Source organism: Nyctereutes procyonoides, unplaced genomic scaffold (assembly GCF_905146905.1).
Source record: "Nyctereutes procyonoides isolate TBG_1078 unplaced genomic scaffold, NYPRO_anot_genome, whole genome shotgun sequence".
Taxonomy (NCBI): domain Eukaryota; kingdom Metazoa; phylum Chordata; class Mammalia; order Carnivora; family Canidae; genus Nyctereutes; species Nyctereutes procyonoides.
The window spans coordinates 46104641-46124887 of NW_026575139.1; the positions used below are offsets into that span (position 1 = coordinate 46104641).

Sequence of the window (20247 nt, forward strand, 5' to 3'; positions counted from 1 at the left end):
AAGAAGAGAGTTTGGAGCCTCATCAACTCTCTGAGGAAATTTTGGAAAACCTTGTGATGGAAAAAGGTTTCCTTCCTTAAAGTCAGGGCAGTTTGTGAGTTGGACTGACCCTAGGGTTGGGCAAAGGGCCTGAGAGTTGCTCCCATGGATGGAGATGAAATGGATGTTTAACCCCATAAAAGGTGGGGCTTTAGTCCCTGACCAGTCTTGCATCAAGGAACCTGGATTCCCCTTGCACACAGTACACTTATCCTCAGAGCAAGGCCAGGTCTCAAGTTTGGAGGAGATCTATCCATTTCCAGCAGGCTACTTTAAAAAAAATTTTTTTTTAACTCAAGAAATATATGTTCATTGCCGAAAGCATAAAACTGCAAAAAAAAAAAAAAAAAAGAGGCAATCTTTTTTTAAAGCCATCTATAGGGGTGCCTGGGTGGCTCAGTTGGTTAAGTGTCTGCCTTTGGCTCAGGTCATGATCCCAGGGTCCTGGGATTGAGCTCTACATCAGGCTCCCTGCTGGATGAGCAACCTACTTCTCTCTCTCCTCCTGCCCCTCCCCACCCCACTCATGCTCTCTCTTTCTCTCTCTCCTTTATTCTCTCTCGCTCTTGTTCTCACTCATTCTCTCTCTCAAGTAAATAAATAAAATCTTTTTTTTTAAGCCATCTGTAATCCTATTACCAGAAATAATCACTGTTATTGTGGTATATTTCCGGACATTTTTCTTTGCATATCTGTGTATAAATGGTTATAGGTTCATGCTTGCCATGTTTTTGTTACTTGTTCTTTCTCATGTACATATCATGAAAATTTTTCATGTCAACAAATGCATTTCAATCATATTCAGTGCACAAAATTTCTTTGCAGAGTTGTATTATTCTTTAATGACTCTCATTGTTGGAAGTTAATGTTATTTACAACTTTTATACTATAGTGACTATTCTTAATTATTTCCTTTGGCTATGTTCCAAAGCATGTAACTGCCAGGTCAAAGCTTCTGGCTGTGACATTTTAAAGGATTTTGATATCACATCAGTCAAGATAGGCTAAATATTGTAACACCGCCCCCCTTCCCCATCTCATTGGCTTAGCACAATAAAGAAATGTATTTCTCTCTTATTTTACAGTTCAGTGTAGGTCACATCTGTTTGTGGGGTAGAAGGAGCTCTATACAGTTTGCTGGATCCAGGATTTGTTCATATGATGGCTTTCCATTTTCCAGAGATTTAGAGTTCTTCAATGGATCCTCTGATTTCAGCTGATAGGTGAAAGGGGAAGGAGAAAATGAGGGAGCAGGAGAGAGAGAGAGAAGGAGAAGGAAAAGAGAGAGAATGGAGAACTGCACGGGTGGTTTTAGGGCTAGACTTGAAATTGACTCATAACATTTCTTCTGCCCAGTTTCCAGTTGTCTGGAACTCGATCACATGACTGCTCCTAACTGCAACCGTGGGTGGGAAATGCAGTTTTCCTATGTGTCTAGGAAGAAAACACAGAGTTTGGTGAATGCAAAGCATTGTCTCTGCCTCCAACATACATTACTAAGTTGCCAACCAACCAAATTTTTCCAAGTTTGTATTCCCACCAGCAGAGTATGCGAGTTCCTATTTCCCTACACCCTCAGTAATTAAAAGGAAGACATTTTTTGTGTTCTGTTTTCTGTAGAGCTGCATATGGCATTGTTGCTTCTCTGCATGACTAGACTCAGAATATATGTTTCTCTCTTGGGAGCTACCTCCCTGAACTCAGGACGGTACTCTCTGGAGAGCCAGTCTCTGCATTCCTGACGGCTTTCGGGATAGCAGCCCTCATCCCTATCTCCTAGGCTGGCCTGAGTTTCTGGGCCTTTCTGGCCTGTTCTTCCCTCTTCCCTGCTGTGGAAGAAAATGTAATGCAGGAGTCTGCAACATGTGCAACCTTTACAGGGACTCTGCCCCAAGGCCCTGGCCCCACACAGCCCTGAATGCCTGATTCATTCAGAGGCATAGGGAGAAGATTGGTGCTCAGCGTTTTCTGGGTCATCTCAGGTGGGTTCCAGCTTACAATACATTTCCACAGAAAAAAGGTTCAGAGAGTGGAATTGAGAAGCCAAAATAGCGACTCATACTGACTTGGCATATTGACCTTAACCAAATCATCTAGTGCCTTGTCCTTCGCACTCAGTGTCGCATCAGAATAATCCGGGTGAAATCAGATTGAGTAAACTGCTCAGCAATCATGAAGGGAAGGTGCAAAAATTGTGCAATACCTCTTCTTGATGGTCTTCCCATGAACCCAGGTTACTGAACATCCGCTCACGTCTGTCTGAGCTGTGGTTTCTTCCTTGTTTTGAAATTTATTTTCTAGAAGATAATGCTTTCAAACGGCTTCTTGTTCATGTCTTCCTCAGGGACTACCAGCTATTGCCTGATGATGGTCTGGCAGGCCTGGCCCCTTGGGAGAACAAGGTTTCCAGCCAGGTCTTTACAAAAAGCCTTCCCAAAGTGCCTTTGTTTAGTACCTCCAGGGGGCTGAGGAGTTGCACATTGGCACAGCAGAGAGATGCAAACCAAGCAAGTCACAGATTTTCCAGGCATGCCAACCTTCTGGTCCTAGGCATGAAGCATTCCAAAAAGCCTAGGAATGTTCATATGTGTTCCTAAGAATGAACCAATATCTTGTCCTTCCAAGTTGTATCCTCTGATCCGTCCCTGAGAGACTGCCATGGTCTCTGACAGGTGATAATAGCTGGGCCACCTGGCTGAGTGAATCTGTGGGCTTGGTTTCTGACCTAGAAATGGAAACAGGAAGTGGTTTACAAATAAATATAAAGTGCACAGTCAAGGAAGGGCTGCAGTAGAGTTCTCTGGTGGTGTGGTGTACAATAGGCAAAGGTGAAGATTGGCGTCTTTCTTTCTTTCTTTGTTGCAGTGACGTCCTCTGGCAGGACTGGGCCATGTGAATGGGGAGTGGGGTGTCTTCCTGGGGAACGGCAGGGGGGGGGGACCACTGTGGATCAGGAGCTTCTCTTCAGAGTGAGCCCATCTGTGGGAAGCCATGGCCCCTTTTCACCTCATCTTTGCAAGTGAATTGGTTCTTAGAATGAGTTTTGCCAAGCTTTATAAATGTAAACTCATTTACATTTATAAAGAGGTGCTTCCAACAGAAAAACTGACTTCTGGCAGCTTTTAATAGTTCCCAGAAGGTTGCCTGAGCCCATGGGGGAAGGACTTCCTTGCACTTATGCTGAGATATGAAAATTCACTGTCATCCCTAGATCCCTGGGGGGAAGGGGGCTGTATGGGGGGGGGGGGGCTGTCCCACACTCTGCGTGGCCCTGGGGCATTGTGGCTGCAGGCAGGGTGGTCAATGTGGGTGGAGAGGAGTTTGGAGGGCTGACCTCCTATAGGTGAAGGGCAAAGCCCAGAGCTTCCCTACACTCCCCTCTCTGCCTCTTCCTGGGCTGGAGAGCAGCTAATGGCAGGGCTTAGAGGCTGAGGCCTGGCACATTGACTTTGACCAAATTGTCCAGTGCTTTGTCCTTACTACTCAGAGTTTCAGCAGAATAATCCTTCAGGATGAGTTAATTAATTAATTAATTAATTAATCAGAATGATTAAATTCCTCTTAGAGGTCCCTACTTCTCTTACAGGTCACTGGTTCCACCACGGCAACCCAGATGCTCCTCTCAGAGCCTAAGGACTACTTTTCCCAGGCTCTACCCCATTCCCCACTCACAGTGGTGAGAAGAGAACAGTCTGTCGTGTTTTTATGCTGTTCCAGTAATTCCCAGCACGCTGCTGGGCCCACGTATCAGTGGATGACTCTTGAAGATGTGAGGCAATGCAGAGCCTGGGCACTGGGGAGGGTCCTGCCCAGGGATCAGTCTACCATTGATATATCCCCCTGAGGACCATCTCTAACCAGCTTCTCAGAGTGCAGTCCTGAGACCGCCAGCAGCTGACCAAAGAGGAGGAGTAGGGCTCTAAAACAAAGGTGATTTTCAGGGGCACTGGGGTGGCTCAGTCAGTTAAGCATTTGACTTTTTATTTTGTCTCAGGTCATGATCTCAGGGTTCTGGGATCGCCTTCAGTGGAGAGCCTGCCTGAGATTCTCTCCCTCTTACTCTCCCTCTGCCCCTCCCCTGGCTTGTGCATACTCACTCTCTCTCTCCCCCAAATAAATAAATACATACATACATACATCTTTAAAAAAAAAAAAAAGCTGATTTCTGGTCTCCTCTCTAGATCTCTAGAGTCTAAACTTCTCAGAGAAAAGTCCTGGAAATCTTTTTTCCACAAGCACCCCCCCTACCCCAGGCTGGCCAGTGCAATAAAAGTTAACAATCCTTTTCTATACCCCTCCTGTTCGCATTTATTATCCTTTTCAGGAAAATAATTTGTTTCCCTTTCAACCTTTTGTGACTTCTGAAAACAGAGTCTGAAGCAGAGGGATCCACACATACAAGAAATGTCACCTGTGGCCTTCATGGCACCCTTGGCTTGCCGATTTTGTCAGAGGATGTGAATGAAGGAAGCCCACCTTTGACTGTCATGCTGCCCATATCTGCTTTTCTGTTGACTTGTTGCCAGTAGAGGCATCTCTCTAGCTTTTCCTTCTCTCCTCCTTCTGCAAGAAAATGATCCTCTTGGAGCCCTTGAGCAGAGGGGCCAGTGAGAGTAAACTTCTTCCCGTACCCTGATAAAGCAGGAGTGGAAGCCCTTGGTGTTTCCACGGAGAAAACACCCCAAGGAAATGCACATGGAATGGAGAGGGATGGTGTCACCAAGATGTCAGGGGCAGTGCCCAGTGCTCAGCACTGCTCACTCCGGTCCTATCCCTCCGTCTCCTCAAGCCCACTCAGGGCGCCTCCTGCCTCATGACTAACGCAGTGTGTGCCACTAAAGCTGCTCTCTGGAGAAAAAAAGGGTAATAAAAAAAGCCTAATTTGTGGTATCTGCCGATTTCCCCAGTGTAAACACTCCCACCGTGGCAGAATTCAGGTTACCAGTGGTTTCACAAGAGGCTCAAAAAGGTCTGATCATTTTGTCATTGGCTCTTGCAAACCGCAGGGTGACAATGCCAGCACCTCTTCATCCATCCTGCCCCAGAGGACCCCCAAATCACACTGAGGGGGAACATCACTTTCAGCTTCTCTGTCAGAAGGAGAAGTGGTTGAAGTATGACCGGATCATTATGACTCATATCACAGCGCTGCATGTGGAAGGACAGGATGCAGGGGGTTTTGTTGGCCAAACTGGAGCCCAGTCTTCATTTCTCAATCTCACTCTCCTCTCTCCATGGGCTGGGGGACGGGAGGGGGGCCTGTCCACAGAGCCTCTCCTCTGCCTGCCTCATGGCAGCGCTTCACCCTGAGGCCTCTTGAGGCTCCCTGCCAGGGCTCCCACAAACTTGCTCTCTCCTTTAAAACCCCATGATCCTAAGCCAGAATGCAAAATGCTCCTTCTTAATTGGACAAGCTTAAAATAGAGGGTTTGGGAGCCATTCTGGATTCTGGGTTCTGCCTTTTGGTTTGGGTGGTGCTGAAATGAACTCTTTCTTTAAAAAACTTGGCCCCGGGAAGATTCTGTATCCAAGACCTAAAAGCCTGGACAGATTTTTTCTTGATTTTTAGGGAGTCTTGAGAATGGCCAGGGGGTGGGGCAGGTAGTTCTCATAAAGCTGAGCATGACCAAATTTGTCTGCCTCCTGTGACATCAGAGATCACGCAACCCTTCCTTCCCCTTTAGGGCCTGGGCTTGCCATTGAACTGAGCATAGGAAGGTGACCTACTTTTCTTCCCAAAACATTGAGCAGCCAGTTGCGTTTTCTGATCTAAAACTCACCCACACCACTATAGTCTCTGTTTTGCTGCCCTCCTGGGCATGCTTCTGGCTAGAGCTGGTTTTGGGGTTTGTTTTGTTTCTAAGATTTCTAATTTATTTATTCATGAGAGACACACACAGAGAGGCAGAGACATAGGCAGAGGGAGAAGCAGGCTCCCTGCTGGGAGCCCGATGCGGGACTCGACCCCAGAACCCCAGGATCACGACCCGGGCAAAAGGCAGACCTCAACCACTGAGCCACCCAGGTGCCCCAGGAGCTGGTTTTGTAAAGTGAGATTTACCATGGGAGTCCTCAAAAAAGCTCTTCTGACAGCCTCAGCCCACATCCCTCACAGACATCCGTGTGGGTGCAGGAGCTGCCCGAAACCTGACAGGTGTGCAGCACAGGAGAATCCAGGTTTGCCCCCGTCTCAGCTAGGCAAATCTGTTAAAGAAAAGTCTCATGGGAAATGGCCTTGAACCTGAGGCTTCTTTATTGTTCTAATCACTCAAAGTCAGTCAGCTAATGAATATTTATTGAAGGTCTATGTAGGGGTTCAGAACATGCCACCCCAAAATATGCCACTGTTAATGATTATGTTGACCTGAAGTCACTTGAGAAACAGTAGAACCAGGAAGGGTTCTCTGACCTCCCTCCCCCCCCCCCCTTTTTTTTTTTACCTAAAAGCAGATCATAAAATTTCCCCTGAGAAGAGACAGGTGTATCTCTCACCAGAGATTGGAAGAAGATGCCAAAAAGGTCCTGTACAAACAATACTAATATCAGTATCTTTTATTGGTTTCCCCCATACATTTCTTAGTCACTGGCCCACAATTTACTACCTCTAGTCCAAACCTCTTTATCTTCTCCTCACAGTATATTTGGGCCTAACAGCTTTTTCAGCTCCTCATATTCCTTCTGAAAACTCCTGGGTACATGTAAAAACATAAACTAAACATGTGTGTTTTTTCTCCTGTTAATCTGCCTTACTATGTCAGTTTAATTCTTAGGTCCAGCTACAGAACCTAGAAGGGGAGAGGCAAGTGTTTCCTCTCCTACATCAACTATGGAGATAATGGTGAGCAAGGAAGAGCCCCTGCCCTCCCAGGCTTACTGTCCAGTATATAAGGAAAGTGGTCCTCACACAGATAACTTGCAATAATTCAATAATGACGTGGGCACCACGAGGTGTGGTGAGAGCATATGACAAAGAGGCTAATGTAGGCTCAGGGACCCAGAAGATTCCTGGGGAAACTGAATCTGACACTGAGGCCCGAGGGATCATTCACATTCAGTGGGATATGAGATTCTCCAGGACAAAGAATTTGTGCTTCAGAAACATCCTTTTTTGGGGGATGAACTTGGAAATTTAGGTAGTAACTGGGTCCTCTTCATATGTAGTGTGGTGGTGGAGACCACTGTTTGCCCCTCAACATTCTTCTGTTCCTAATAACAAATCCCCAGATTTTGCTGGGTATGTTGCTACCCAGAGAAAAGATTACATGACCACCTGGCCAATGAGATGTAGGCAGAACTGTGTGAAGTCTCTGAGAAGCCCTTTTGCTGCTACCTGGTATCTGGATGTGATGGCCGGTGGCTGAGCAGCCATCTGGGATCATGAGGAGACATGCTAAGGTTGGGGGAACAGTATATTAAGTGGAGCTTTGTTCCCTGAAGATCATAAGACTGCCATACTGGCCCTGGATTGCCTATCTCCAGGCTTCTTTCATGTAAAAAAATAAAGGTCAATCTTTATAAAGCCTCTATTATTTTCAGATTTTCTGTTACACAAAGCCAAATATAATCCCAATGACTACACTCAACTTCCCTTCAGCCCAATGAAGAGAACGTTTATCTCTTTTGAGGGCACAACCCACAATTACCTAGTTTATAGAAAAGCCTGTAAAAATAACAAATCTCTTTTCCTGACCCCCTGCACTCCCACCCTGGTCACCTGTCCTCCCCTCACCTCTGTACCTTTTCTCTTTCCTAACTCCCACACCAGAGCTAGGCCTGACCTCAGTGTTTCCACCTCCATGAATGACAAGTTCACAGCCCAAAGATTCTTGAGCTCTTGCTATCTTCCCTCAGTGGCTACCTGATGAGAGTCCTGCTACAGAATCACACAAAATTCAGGGAGGCAGTCAGCCTTCAAGGCTCCCTCTCATCCTTTCCAAAGAAGCTTAAAGAGTTAGAAAAAGCAGGCAAAGTTGATCACATGCACCAATTTGAAAAACTCGCAAAAATTATTGGAAGTGCTTTAATGGAACCTCCCTGCACTGAGCTGTTAAAGCAGTGCCAGCCTTCATCAGCCTGTTTCCACAGCCTCTGGCTAATTGAGTCCAAGAGGTCAAGACTCAAAGGGAGAAGGTCAGTGTGTCTGATTATAAAACTCAGGGCCGCTGTGGGGGGCGGGGGGAGGAATGCAGACCTCGCATACTGGGTCAGATGAGGTGTGAGTTAAATGGTGAACCCATCACAGACCCACAGACACACACACACATTGAAGTCCTAACCCCCACTCTCAGAATATGGCCTTATTTGGAGATAGGGTCTTTACAGAGGGAATCAAGTTAAAATGAAGTCATTAAGGTAAATCCTAATCCAACATGTTTTGTGTCCTTATAAAAAGGGGAAATTTGGAAACAGACAAGCACACAGGGAGAACACCAAGTGAACGTGAAGGTAGAGACAGGGTGATGTTTCTACAAGCCAAGGATGCTAAAGATATCAGCAAACCACCAGAAGCTAGGGAGAGATTATGCCTCACAGCCCTCAGAAGGAACCAACCCTACTGACAACCCTTTATCTGACCTGTAGCTTCCAGAACCATGAGACAATAAATTTCTGCTGTTTACCAATCAATTAACCCAGTCTGTGGGTCATTGTTAGGACAGCCCAAGAAAACTAGTACAAGGTCCCTTAAGTGTCAACTAACAGAGGAACTTGGGGACAGCCACTGGTCTCAGCTGATTTCCCTGCTGCCTCACATAGGCTCTGAAGACCGTGAGATCAACTGGAGTCTCTCTTCATCATTCCACTTAACAGAGAAACCCAAGTGGTCCTCTCTCCACTGGCAGACAACCAGCGGCTTATTGAGTGGGGCCAAATCCTTCAGGAGGGCCTCTTCTGCTCAGCTCCTGGGAATCATACAAGTACACTTCCCAGGAGTGAAGAGCTGATGTTAACTGGAGAGGGCTGGTTGTGGATCGATTTATCCCTCTATCATCTGTCATCTACCTATCTCTATCATCTATTTTTTTTCCTTTTCACCCCAAATCAATGTTTAGGGGAAGGGGAAAGTGGTGCATTGGTCTTTTCAGACTCTAACTAAAGGCTTTCTAGATTGACTAATTCTTGTGTGTGCATGAACACACACATGAAAAAGCTGTATGTGGACTCTCCTGCCCCTGTTCCCCCAACTTTGCCTTCCACTTGGGAGCTTGGAAGGCAGAAAGGATAGGGGAAGAGGAACAAAAGCTATCCAAAGGCTCCGTGGAAGCAGATGGGTGGTCCAAGTGACCAGGAGCTGGCTCCCGGCTCCACTCACTTTATCAGACTGATTTGAGCACACAGGGCATTTTATTAAGCAGAGTGAGGAGCAGGGAGCGTCTGTGTCATTTCTTGTTCAGCTAATAGTTCTTCACTTTTAATATTTTCCTCTCACCATAACCAGATGTAACCCCATTTTTAAGAGGCTTAATTTGAGGTCTGGCAACTTACCAAGGGGGGTGGTGCTGAAAGAGACTTGGACCACTGTCCACAGTACGTCAACTATGAAGGTCCCAGAAACTTGTGCTCAGTGGACCTAGAGAGTTTCCTGGGTAAGGAAATGTGTATTTGCTTTCCCATTTATTCAGCAGTAATGCTTTGGGTTGATTTTCTAGAGTTGGCTACAAAGAAGATGATGAGGAGGACAATGAGGCAAAGATCTGTGGACATGGATGGCAAGCCACTCATAGAATGTGTGGAAGCCTATGCCGCACTAGAGCAGGCTCACAGAGGACACAAACGTGCACCTTGCTTTGAGGGCCTGAAGTCTAAATGGGCAGGTCAAACTAAACTCAAATGAAACAAATTGACAATGTTTCTTTAAATGCAAGGTGGTTTTATTTGCTGTTAATAAAAATAGAGACCCCCTCAAATTGTCTCAAAAAGGATTTATTGTAAGTGCCCATGTGCTTGGCACTGGAAGGGAGAAGGATGGAGGACTGGCAAGCCCCCCTGCCACTCTCACAGAAGGCCCTGCACCCTCTCGTGGTGTCTCTGCTCCTCCCTCTAATGCCACATCCTCTGTTCCTATAACTGCTGTTCTCTCCTAACCTCAGCTTACTGAATCAGATCTCCCACCTGCTCTGACTCTACCTCTGAGCATCCTTTCAGCCTTAACAACCACTCCAAGTGGTATTACATTCCTTCTGTTTTGGGTAGTTGTTTGGTAGTTCTTTCTATATTTGATTGGCCCAGGCCCTAAGCTTCAATGATGATGCCTTCATCATTGAAGCCTAGCCATCATCATCACTGGCTTCAATGAGCCTGTATTTTGGCTATCCTTGGGTCACTTGCCATACCTGAAGATCCAGTGAGCTGTGGCCAGGAGTAGCGGATCACAAGACCACCTGAAGGGCCATGGGCAGGTAGGCACCTAAAACAAATCCAGTAAGGGGACTACTGATTATAAAGTCAACTAAAAGTCATGGAAAAGAGAAATCACTCTGAGCCAAAGAGAGTAAACAGGACAGTGAGATGGCTGGGGTTTCAACACATGGCATTTAAGTCCTAGGGAGAAGAGGAAAACTGAAATGTAGGAACAAGTACTGGGGCCAACTATAGTGACAATCATTTATTTCCTTTTCCTATGAAAGGCTTACACATCTCTGCCTAGATAACATCAGACTTGTGCATGTGACACTTTTGTCCATGAAAGGTAAAAGGGATATGTGCCATTTCTAGGCAAAAGTGTTGATGATTGTAGCATGGTTCACATGTTCTCTTTTCCCTTTGCACTGAGAACGACATGGTCCCAAACAGGGAAGGTCCCATTCATTTAGGTCCCAGAATGACAACTTGGAGCAGAGCTACAGCAAGTACATGATGAATATATAATGCAAATAAGAAGTTAGCCTTTATTGTGTTAAGCTTGAGATTTTGGAGTCATTTGTTTTTTTAAACTTTTTTTTTTTATTTAAGATATTTATTTATGAGAGACAGAGAGAGGCAGAGACACAGGCAGAGGGAGAAGCAGGCTCCGTACAGGAAGCCTGACGTGGGACTCGATCCCAGGTCTCCAGGATCAGGCCCTGGGCTGAAGGCGGTGCTAAACTGCTGAGCCACCAGAGCTGCCCATGGAGTGATTTGTTATCACAGCATAGCCTAGACTTGTCTGACTGATAGGAAGATCACATTGTGTTCAAATAAATGGGAGAGAGAGTGGTGGAGGTAAAGAGGTAATGAGAAGTAGGGATAGGAACCAAATGTCTGAGAAAGAAGACTTGAAGCAGGATCGCAAGAGAAGACCTGGAAAGGAATGAGAGGACTTCAAGAGCCATTTTACAGGAAGATGTACCAGGTTTTGGGAACAGGTTGGAATGGGGAATGAAAGAGAGTGAAGAGTAAAAAAAATATTTTTTTAAAATAAAAAACATATCCCTTATTTACTAGCTTATCATAGTTGGAAGTTGGAACCGTTTTGAGAGAAGGATGGCCTCTTAAAAAAAAATGGAACTTAGGGTGGACATCTAGCTAGAGATTTTCATCAGGCACTTGGGAATGGGGTCAGGGCTAGAAACAGACTCTTGAGAGTCATCAGCAGAGGTGAGAGAGTTGGGTCAGTGAATTTTTAGAAATTTGTCTTTTGATCTGTAAATATAGCAGGTTGTGAGAAACAGAACACAAACACCACGTTGAAGAGAGAAAGCAAGACCAGACAGACAGAAGAAAGAGGAGGAACTAAAATGAAGACCGTCCAGCAGCATCATTCCCCTACCTTGGTTTTGAAGAAAGCACATACTTGCATTTTCTCTTGCTTGGAGAGCTCACCCAGCAAGTAGCCACTCTCTGACTTTTGCTATAGAATCTCTCTGGAAGGATAATCTTCCCAGCACCCTAAGATTCTGGAATTGTCCATCCGGAAGTCCCCATGCTGAGATCCTCATGATTGCAATAGCACACACATGTTTTCATTTCATCCTCCTTGAGAGCAGTTGCTGCTTTGTGAAAAGCACAATTGCACCCATTGTTCCTGTTGGCAGAGACTGACTTCTGGCTCCAAGTTCTTCATTTTCTTCTACTTCCTGGTCTCTTGAAGAGACTAAGGAACAGCTGGAGAGACAAGGTTGTTAGCTTGCAAACAATAGCTCTGGAAGTGCCTCCAGAACACCCCCCCCCCACCCGCCTGCACCAAATGAATTAGGTATCACTGCATATAGTGAGACCCCATGGCTTTGGGGGGTGGGTCCTGGCCAGCTTTTACTGTTTCTGGCTGACCTGGGAGAGCTGGTCAGGGCCCACCTTTCTGTCCTGTCTGCTTGATATTCCTCCGGTAAGTGAAGGTACAGCTATGTTCTTGTTGTATCTTTAAAATAAAAAGCTCGGAAGTTTCCCAGGGGCTCTAAATCTACACTTCAAGGGGGGGAGGGGGGAGAAGGAAAAAAAGAGAGAAAAGAAAAAAGACATTAACCTAGTTTAGCTATATTTTAGGAAACACATTCTGGGCACAGGAAAGCCCGTTATGCTTCCAGCTATAGGTTCTCTGGATAGAAAACAAGACAGAGCTCACTTTTGAGCATATAGGGTAGAGTGCGTAGGATAGAGACTATTGCATAAGGACCCTAGATTTTGGAGTTTCCAACAAGAAAGTCTGTCAGAAAGCACCCCTGAGACAACATTCTGTGGAATGTATGCATTTGTAGAATGCTTTTTGCTGAGGCACCTTTCAAAGAGCTTCGCTTGGATGTGTCTATTGGGCAGACAGGGCTGGACTGGTCCACTTGGGAATGAATAGGGTGAGGAGGACGAGTGCTGGTTCTGCCTTCATTGAAGCCTCTGAAAACCACACAGAAACTCCCTCCCAACCCCATCCCCCAGATGGGAAACCAGAATCGCAGGAAATCATCTTTAACTTAAGGGAGCACCCTTAAGTCACAAAATAGCCACCAAAGAGTAACTCCGTCTCAAAAGCTCTGTAAGGTTTATACATTATGCATCTAATGTAGTTAGCACTTGCATGTGCCACAGGCTCACAACTTCTATAAAGGGAGCTGGTGCATTCTAGCAGCCCAGCCTCTTTCACTGAGGCCTGGGAAGACACTTAATCCTGCACTAATGAGGTTCTTGCCCCAAGCCTCCAGGGAAGCTTACTTTTTTTTTTCCTGATTTGCCACAGTTTCATCTCTTAAAATAGTGTAGTGCAGGGTCTTGTTGACTGGTAAACTGGGATTTGCCTTCATAGCTCTCTCTCGTTCTCTCTCTCTCTTTCCAAGGGGGAAAAAACAGCCAAGAAAAAAACCCCAGTGTTTTTAATCTACTCCATATAACCAATTACTCCTAAACTTAGCAGCTTAAAACCATAGACATTGATCATCTCACAGTTTCTGTGAATTAGGAATCCAGGAGAGGCTCAGCTGGGGTTTTCGACTCATGGTCTCTCATGAGGTTGTGGTGAAGCTGTTGGCCAGGGCTGCAGCCATCTGAAGGCTCAGCTGGGGTAGGGTCTGCTTGGGGGCTTAGCCACGTGATTGTCAGCAGGCCTTAGCTCCTCACTGGTTGTGCCAGAGACTTCATTCCCTCACCCTGTGAGCCTGTCATAGCCTGCCTGCCTGTGGCACTTGGCTTTCCCCAGAGTAAGTGATCTAAGAGAAAGAGAGAGCCCAAGGCAAAAGCCATAGTTTTATAACCTAATCTCAGAGTGACATCCCATCCCATCTGCTATGTTCTATTGGTTAAACAGACCACTCTCATGAGAGAAGAGCTATGTGAGGGTGTGACTGCCATGTTGGAGGCTGGCACCTATGCCTTATTTGGGAAAGAGAGAAGTGGGGCAGAGGGTCATGCACTGAAAAGGTTAGTGGTATGAACCATCTGATTACAGACTTTTTTATTAACTAGTTGAGTGTCCTTCAAAAGTCAGCATCTCTGCTCCTCCTCCCTGGGACTTTCTTTCCTGTAAAGTTAGGTGCTCAAACTAGCATGATCTTTAAGTTTACTGTGTTCTGTGATTTGAGGTTGCTGAGGGGAAGAGTGGAAAAGAGAAGAAGTAGACCCAGAAAGGAACTTGGATCTCATGGAGCAGCCCCAACACCGGAGCCCTTAGCTGGCTTCAGCCCCAGGCCCAGGCGTCCCACAGTTCCATGATCGGGATGGATGCCCAAATCCAGCCATTTGCTGAGTGAGGAAATGGAAAGCTCTTTTTTTTTTTTTAAGATTGTATTTATTTATTTATTCATGAGAGAGACACAGAGAGAGGCAGAGGCATAGACAGAGGGAAAAACTCCCTGCCAGGACCTGATTTGGGACTTGATTCAGGACCCCAGGATCAACCACTGAGCCACCCAGGCATCCCAGGAAGATCTAATTTAATTGCTGATACCCTGTTTTGCTGACATTTTTAGACCTATTTCTGTGCAGGAGCAAACCAAAGATAACTGAAGGCACTCTGAGCCTGGGGAGAGGGTTCCCCTGGTTTTTAGAGCTGGTAGTGATTTGTGTGTACTTTGATGATGGTTCCTATGGTCTAAAGGAGAGTGTCTCCAGGGAAGTGGCTTTGGGGACCATCATTGCTTTCCCTACCACTAGTCCCCCATTGTTTCTTCTTATTTCACATCCTGCCTAGCCATTCCAGACCCTTCTACACATGAGTGATGGATGTATTGGACTTTGGGGAGCATGTCACTCAGTAAATCTGGGAACCTTGATGTGAAAGCATCTTTGAAAGTCTCTGATGGGGCTAGTCTCACTTGGGGGAGCTTCCAGCTGAAGGAGCAAGACCAGACTTGTCTTGGTCAACTTGCCTTCCTTCCTTTGGGTTTAGCACAGGAAAATAGCAGCTCTTCAAAATCAGAGATGCATGGACTTGTACGTTTTTGAGTCAAAGGACTTACTCTTAGAGATGAGTTATCTACTTCAGTAACGGTCTTGGGCATTCCCTGGAAGCTCCTGGGATTTATGATTACCTGAGTAATTTCTTGGCATGGCCAGTGATGCCTGAGTCATCCCGGAAAGCATCCCAGGTGTGTATTCTCAAATGGCTGAGATTTATTCCTCAAGTTTTGAGTTGTTCCTTTGGGAAAGCTTCCAGTTTTGTGGTTCTCATTATAAAACTAGAATCTTTAACTGCTTCAGGAAGCCCCCGGGGCGGGGCTGAGGGGGAGGTGCCCATGACTGACAGACCCCCAAGCAAAAGTGGGGCAGCACAGCCAGGCAGGAGCAGCAGGTTCTGGCTGAGTCGGAGACTAAATGCCAAATCCTCAGCAAAAATTAAAGAAGCCCAGTTAGAAAGCCAGCCTTATCCACAGAGCTAGGCGATATCAATAGCTGCATTCTGCTACCCTGAGAACATCCTGACATTTCAGACTCAAGTTCTGGGGGCTGTCGTTTGAGTTGACTTTAAAATAAAAGTTGTGCTTCTGTGTTATGAGTCCTATGGTTCTGTCACTTGGACCAGAGCTACCCTCCTAAGACCCATTTTCCCACCTGAACGTATTCAGGAGACCTATCTCCTCAGGACTGCTACGTTTCTTCTGGCCAAGCTCCTCCCAGGATTTAACACTCACCTTCTCTTCTCTCCCCTTCTCTCACACTCTTTGGTCTCAAGAGGATATTGAGCTGTTCTAGATTTGGGAATTAAGAACATTCTTACAATCAGAATCTAAGACTTATGGGGTCTTAGAGGCTCTCTAGTTCAACCTTCAACCTCTCCTCTGATTCAGAAATCTTCAAAGATCCGGCTTCTGACAGACCCTTTAAAGATAGGGACAACGCTACGGCACAAAGTAATTCATTCTCTTTGAATGGCTAATGATTACAGAATCCATTTTCATACTGACTTTCTTACACTGAAATCTGTCTCTTTGAAATTTACTCACATTGACACTTATTTTGCCTTCAGAGGCAACCTAGACTATTGCTACTCCTTCTCTATAGCAGCCCTTCAGATGTTTAAGAAAATTGCTATGAGATAGGGTGATGTTATAACCAAAGCATACAGTTTGGATCTGGGTTGGGTTCCAGATCTGCTACTACTGGTTGTGTGTGATTTTGAGAAAGTCTCATCACCTCATCTGCAAGTAGAGCTAATCCCCACTGTATACAGTGGTGTGTGAGAGCCAGCTGCCAAGTGGCCCTCCTCTCACTTCTGCTTTCAGTGATCTTGTGTTGGTCGTTTAAAATGAGCCATGGTGGGAGTATTTACACCAAGGAAAGTGAGTGACAAATGCCATAAGTCAGAGCTTTTATTGATTTTTTTTTTTACCACCATACCCTTACCATAATCTCAATGAAGTTGTAATGATCAAATAGGACAAGAAAATGTCCTTCATGAACTATACAGACTCTAGAAAAACTGAATATTAGTTATTTTGAAAGACTGCTACAAAATAGACCCCAGTGAATCACACTCCTAAATTCACACTTTTGTGTGGTCCCTTTCCAAATTGTATCTGGACTGGTCTTATGACTTGCTTGGTACAATATAATGTTACAAAAATTCTAGTCTTGGGCATCAAGAGCCTTGTAGCATCCACTTTCACTCTTACCGTTCTGAGAAGCCATGAAGCCTGGGCTTGCCTCCTTGCAGATGACAGCCTTGTGGAGAACTGGTTTGAAAGGGCCCAAGAAGCAGAGGGGTGCAGCCAGTCCAGTCATCCCAGTCGAGGTGACAGACATGCCAGTGAAGCAATCATGGCTCCTCCAGCCCCAGTCAACCTGCCAGCTGGCTGCAAGTGTGTCAGTGAGCCCAACTCCCATTACACTACATGGGGCAGAGAAAAAAAAAAATCTCTCCAGCCCAGACTGCAGAATCCTGAGCAAATGAATGGTTGCTGTTGGTTTAAGCCACTTAGTTTTAGGTGTGGTTTGTATACAGTGATAGATGACTTATTACAGCTATTATCATTTCAGGCTCCTCCATGTCTTCTCTTGTCAAAGCTAAACTTTCCCAGGTCCTGGATGTCATCCTTGTCTTTCTCTGACTGGGCTCCATTTGTCAGTCCTAGGATGGACATATGCTCACCCCCAATGCTCTGACCATGTAGAGGCTGAGGGACGTCTGCTCTCTGCATTCTGGAGCCTAGATAATCATCATAGAGGGTGAGCCAGAGCTTTTGGCACTCACAGCTCATTCTGTGAGCTCATTCTAAGCCTTTGCAGTCAACTCCAACCCTCAGGCTGTGAAACTAAGCTCTCCCATGCTGACATCTTTTTTAAAAATCTAAGTACAAGCATTTATAGTCATTACTACTGAACTTATTTTTTCACTTTCAATTTATTTCAGCTTTTCAAACTCTGGACTCCAATTTGATTTTAAATTTTGCAAAAACAACAGCAATTCCTTATATACAAATGATCATCCCTATACCGAAACCATCTATCTCTAGACTCAGGCACCTCCAAATACACACAAACACACATGAGCACAGCAAAAGACAGAAATTCATTTCAGTGTGCATAGCAATGATGGTGTCTTCCAGTCATGGGCCTTGATGGTCAGTCAGCCTTCTGCTCTCCTTCCCAGTCTCATCTCACTGTCACTCCCTGTTTCAATAGGAGAAACCACAGCTCTAACAGACTTAACTAAGTAGGGTTTATTTTTTTCCAGAGAATGAGAAGCTCAGATATAGGGAGTCCATGACTAGAGAAGATGTACCATGATGCCATTGGAGATCAGGCTTCTTCTGTGTTTCTATTCATCTAGTCTCATGGTTTCAAAATGTCTGCTCCACCTGTAAATGTTCCACATGGGTTCCAGGCAGGAGGGGGACAGGAAGGGAGCAGGGAAAAATGCAAAAGGCAAGTGCCAGAGAGCTTGCTCCCTTTGATCAAGAAAACAACAGCTCTCCTGGAGACCCTACCCAGGAGACTACTGATTACATTCATTGGCCAGAATTGGGTCATGTGTTCACTCCAGCTATTAGGAAATCTGGGAGGGTGAATATTTGTAACTGGGCACATGGCCAGTCTGGAAAAAAAAGAACTGAGGTTCTGTAAATAAGAAAAAAATGGAGAACGAATAATGAGAGGGTTTATATAATAGCAGGGTTTGCCACATTCACCCACGTATACTACAAGTTATCATCTTCATATACCAGATATATGCCAAGCTTATTGAAAAAAAGGTTGCAGAAAATGAGATTTTGTATTTTGAAAAAAAAAAATAGCCCCAAATTCCTCCCATTCCTGTGCAAGCAACTCTTTTCAATGTGACTCTGACATTCCTCCCATCAAGAGTCTATTTCTCCATACCTTCAATTTGAATCTGATCTGCTCTTGTGACTTGCTTTGACCAGTAGGATGTGGCAAAAGTGATATTATGGGACTTCCTACCTCATATCTCTAAAGAACTTTCAGCTTCTAAGCCTGTCCCCTTAGAACTCAGTGCTATGTACAGTCTCGGAGTGGTTCTCCTGGAAGAGAAGCCCAGCAGGGAGCCAGCGCCAACTACCAGATGTGTGAGTAAGGCCATCTTAGCCCATCCAGCCCCCTTTTTGCCTCCAGATGATGCAGCTGCAGAGGTAACCCCCAGAGACTCCCTGCTGTGCTCAGCCCAACTGACTCAGGAGCAAATAAAATCGTTGTTTTAAGACACTAAGTTTGGGGGTGGACAATGCAAGAGGTAATTCATTTGGGAAGTGCAAGTGAGTGGATATTTGTGGTGGTGTTGGATTCCTGCATTGACCCAGATCTGGTTTTCAAACTTTGTTCCTAGCAGCCCTGCATGGAAACCAAACCAACTGCTCCCCAAGCTCTCATTTTATCCAGGGCGGCTCGCCTTTATCTATTTTGCAGATTTTGATTCTGTGCAAGATTTTATTTTTTTTTTAAAAGACTAACCACTCAACTGGATCCTAAGTTTCCTTTAATCCTAAAATGCAGTAATCACAATTATCTATTTCAAAGTTGCATCCCCCACCCCTTTCCTGTTCCCTTTCCTTCTTGTATCATCTTATTTATGGCCATGACATTTCATCATGAGAGCTCTTGGTATTCCTTCAGTCTCTTGTACCAAGTCCCCCCTGACCCTCTCCTGACACCTCCCTCCCACTCCATCTCCAGCACATGACTCTCTCACTGCCCTTTGCAAGGCTCCTTAGGGGATATCTTGTGTTTCATCCTGAGAAACTGAGGCTAAACTAGGAGAGGTGGCAGTCTGTGCAATTATCAGCGGGATACCCTAGATATGATTGTGAGAGGGTTCTGAATGACACTTGCCCATGAGAGCCAAGGTGAAAATTGGCTCTTTAATGGCTACCATTTTCTAGAGCCTTCTATGTGCCATGAGCTGTGACGGCTTATCTCACCAAATCCTAACAACCTGGATAGGCTTTATCTCTCACTTTACAGATGAAAAAAATTGAGATTCAGGGGCACCTGAGTGGTTCAGTCTGTTAAATGTCTGCCTTCAGCTCAGGTCATGATCCTGGGGTCCTGGGATTGAGCCCTGCACTGGGCTTCCTGCTCAGTGGGGAGTCTGCTTGTCCCTCTGCCCTCTCCCCACCCCACCCCGACTTGGGCTCTTTCTTTCTCTCTCAAATAAATAAAATCTTTTTTTTTTTTTAAAAAGGGAAAGAAAAAATTGAGATTCAGAAAGGTTAGGTAATTTTTTTGGGGGGGTGTCTGTCAATTAAAAAGTGGAGTTATAAAAGGCTCAGCATGTGAACGGTGATTATGAGAATTTTCTTTTAAGCCTTTTTTGTGTTGTTGACATTGAGCTATTTCTGTTTGCCTTTTATTGTTTGGTTGATTAAATATTTTCTTCTATTTTTTTTTCCCTTAAAGAAGAGACCATGGGCCAGAATGTCCTTCCCAGAGGCTATTTGCTACCTAGACGTCTTTAGGGAGCAGGAAGATAGGCAGATGCTATAGTCATGACTGACCCTGGATGCTCATGAGATGGTCATATGTTATCACTGTCTGCCTGGGCTTCTTTCACCGGGGAACTCCTCTGCCCCTAGTAAATGTGGACCAGTGGGGCTGTCACAGCACCCACCCCCCACACCCATCAGATATGAGCCACCATTGGTCTCCCACTAACCCTGACAACCAGTGATTGCCCCTGTCCTCCATGTTGCCTATGAGGTCATGCTCTGTTTTGGTCCAGGGTTTGTTCCCCTAGAGTTATGCTGTGCAAATCTGCACAACTATAGTGCAGGGGGACAACCATACAACCATAAGATACAAATATAGACTCTGGAGCCAGAGCACCAGGGTTCAAATCCCAGTTCTACCAAGTAATAG

At 45.4% G+C, this 20247-nt stretch overlaps 1 long non-coding RNA gene across 3 annotated transcripts; it reads right to left on the reverse strand.

The window, feature by feature from the left end:
• Positions 1–853: 853 nt before the first annotated feature.
• On the reverse strand, positions 854–19443 carry LOC129496097 (uncharacterized). 3 transcript variants are annotated; one of them, XR_008661663.1, is made up of 4 exons: positions 16551–19443; positions 11786–12120; positions 10371–10444; positions 854–2764 (listed from the first exon to the last, which is right to left on the reverse strand). It is a non-coding gene; the product is annotated as an uncharacterized LOC129496097 (long non-coding RNA). The 3 variants fall into 3 exon arrangements; XR_008661661.1 differs by having other exon boundaries at positions 854–1473; positions 2243–2764; positions 10371–12120; XR_008661662.1 differs by having other exon boundaries at positions 10371–12120.
• Between the last annotated feature and the right edge of the window lie 804 nt (positions 19444–20247).